The sequence below is a fragment of the Thunnus albacares genome, chromosome 5 (assembly GCF_914725855.1).
Source record: "Thunnus albacares chromosome 5, fThuAlb1.1, whole genome shotgun sequence".
Classification (NCBI taxonomy): domain Eukaryota; kingdom Metazoa; phylum Chordata; class Actinopteri; order Scombriformes; family Scombridae; genus Thunnus; species Thunnus albacares.
Window position 1 is genome coordinate 410,141 of NC_058110.1, and position 3,173 is coordinate 413,313.

General features: G+C 42.2%; 1 long non-coding RNA gene across 1 annotated transcript; it reads right to left on the bottom strand.

Moving 5' to 3' along the window:
• Window positions 1-643: 643 nt before the first annotated feature.
• Window positions 644-1,784, bottom strand: LOC122983177. Its single transcript, XR_006403603.1, has 2 exons — window positions 878-1,784; window positions 644-808 (listed from the first exon to the last, which is right to left on the bottom strand). It is a non-coding gene; the product is annotated as an uncharacterized LOC122983177 (long non-coding RNA).
• Window positions 1,785-3,173: the final 1,389 nt, after the last annotated feature.

Here is a 3,173-nt window from a genome sequence, read left to right on the forward strand (position 1 = left end):
TCAGCTGCTAGGCGCCAGCCGAGGCGACCCGCCAGGACCCCACGTGAACGGGGCCCAAAGGGCCCGGCGTGTGTCCAGCGTCGCCGCCACCAACCGCCGTACCCAATCCCCCCCGGCCGACCCGCCTTCCTCACGGTGGCGGACACCGCCCCCCGAAAACCCCCGCCCGGTGATGCGCGCCGCACACCGCGCTTCCAGCGGGGGCGAGAGGGGGGCGAGAACTCCAGCAGAGAGCTGATCAGACAGAGAAGACTCAGTGGACAAACTGGCTGTGTTTTCAAAGACGGGTACGGTACGGCCCCAATGACAAACTATGTATTTGTATTTGATTCCTCACTATGCAAAGTTGAGTCGTGGGTTGGACCATGCCTCAAGAGGAGGGATGATGGATACTATTTCACAACACTGGTTCACAAAGACTTTTACTAACTATGCCCCAAAATTTAGTCAATCGTGTTATCTGTGCCACCAACAATATTGGCAGAAGTATTCAAACACCACAAGGTGCACACCCTTCACCAGATAAACCATTTGATCACTTACAGATGGATTTCATTGAACTAACACCAAGTGAAGGAAAGAAATATTGTCTGGTAATTGTTGACATGTTTTCCAAATGGATTGAAGTGTTTTTCCTTCAGCAAATCAAGTGAAAGAAGCAGTACCAACTCCAGCCAAAGGACCCCTTCATGGCCGGCAGCCTTTTGACTGGATAGTGATGAAAGGCTTGGCGCTCTAAGCGGTGGACGGGCCCATTCCAGGTGCTGTTGACCACACAGACGGCAGTAAAGGTCGCTGAAAGAGTCACCTGGATCCATGCCAACCACTGCAAAACAGTTCCACCTCCACCAGAGACATCAACAACAGAGTAAGTCACCACAGCGCGATTGAGGACTCTACGAGAGTGTAGGCGGATCGCTGCTCTCAGGTGACCAACACAAAGACATCCACTCACAGACCAGGAAGAGAAGTAGAAGTGACAGTATCGGCATACTGTCCGACAAGAGCAGGCCGAGCTCCAACTAAGTGACGTGCTGAGTGAATCTTAGTGTCACCATCGTGGGATCTACGATGGAACCCGAACGATGACCGTGGAATCCATTCAGACGTCCTGGACGGTGTGGTTTGCTTGGTTCAATGTGTTTGTATTTTGTGGCTGTTGTTTGATCCCGTGTATCAGAGGTTTGATTGTCCACACGGTTGACAAATCTGTCTCTCATCAAATGACTCAGCGAACTATTCCTGATTGGATTCCACCACACCATGATGTTTCTGATCTTGATGAAGTCTCTGACTGTTAAGTTACAATAATAAAAGTTGCTTGCATTTATTATGGGATGCTTATGAGGTGGACAAAATATCAGAAACACCTCTTCATATAATACAGTCCACGGTAACACCACCACAAGAAAGTACAATCTGAAAAACTAAGATGTAACTCAGTCGACACATAAACAACTAAAGTTGTATCAACAAGAAACTGAACATTTATTATTAAGTAAAGTAACTTACTGCAGTTCTATTTGCATGGTGTAATATTGTGTAGACAAAGCACCAATAAAATTGATTTTAGTGGCTTAGATGTTCAGATTCTGGGTTTAGACTGATCAACAAGGCATTTAAGATGCTTGAAATGTTTGTTCCATGGTACAATCTCCACAACATTTTCTTCCACGGTTTTTGTAAAATACAGCTTCACCTTGATTTGGCGAGGAGTAGCGGTTAGCTTTGTCTTGGTTGGCCTTGTCCTTGCTGAAAGCTTCTTTTGCAGCTGGCTGATAATACTTTATGTGTAAGAGTCCTGTATTGTTATTGTTTCCACTTCACGTTGACCAGATGTTTCTACTGCATAGGTTTGGGCTGTGATGGTGTTGCTGACCTTTGAAGGTCAAATATGTTCTCTAGAGTTAACCTGGTCTTTCAGGTTGGAAGAGGACATTGTGTACAGTGACTTACGCTGGGACCTAATGTTTCTTACAGTAACACTCAGAACAGTTAAACACTGACATGAACACAGTCCGTTACAGTATGTTCAGATATGTGAAGCAGAGTGAAGTTAAATCAGCCATTTAATAGGTAACAGATTCATTCATGCTTGTTAACAGGGATAAACCAGCTTGTCTGCTGTTACTGTAACATTCCTGAAGGTGGCAGCAGAGGAACATAAATATAAATATATATATATATATATAAATATTAAAGAACTTGCATGGGATTAAATGACATCTTTTCTACTGTAAAGAATCCATTCTAGTTTTGGTATAATACTGTAGATATTGATGTTATAGAGTTATTGATATTGTAAAAAGGTACACAGTCATTTTGATTTATTTTATTTCATTTGTAAGTTTATTTTATTATGATTGTATCACTATACGACCACAATGTAAAGTCTTTCAAGCCAACATAGTCACCTACAGCAGAGAAGGATTTTCATGGTGTTGTGGGAGCAAGCTGTGCTGATCCGTCTGTCCGTCCTCCTGAACTGACTGGTTGTGTGTCTCATTATAGAATAAAAGACTTGAATCACCCTGACTCCTGTGCCATAGATGCTCATGACATATTGTTTTACAGCAAGCCCTCCTGATGTATGAACACAACAGGCCTACCGACTGTAGAGTGTAATCTATTTCTTCACCATAAGATGGCGTCTGATGTAACACGAGCGTTACTGGTTAGAATGAAGGGCTGGAATCAACGTCTACACTGATAGATTATTTTGGGATGCTTACATCCACAAAAACAGTATCTTACTTTCCTACAGTGATATTTTATGACGTAATGTTTAAAATCTTGATTGAGGTAACATTAGATTTTTTTTTTTTTTTTTTTTATCACTCCGTTATGTTATGTAAGGATGATTGTTTACTATGAAGGTAAAATCTTGTGTAATTTTTCCTTAATGAGTGATAAAATGTGATGAAAAGATGTAAATGTAATGGAAAAACCACACTTTGTATCCTCTGCATCACACAAACACACTCATAATGTATAACCTTGAACATGTAACATCTGTGCTCATTATGTTTGACACTGGATCAGAGTAGGGAGTAGCATCATCCTGGACATGCTACAGTTCTTTTATAATTAGTCTGATAGCTTTGATGACATCCAGCACTGCAACCCACTCACATTCTGATATGTTTACCAGACTCCTTGTCTATTAAAGGTAT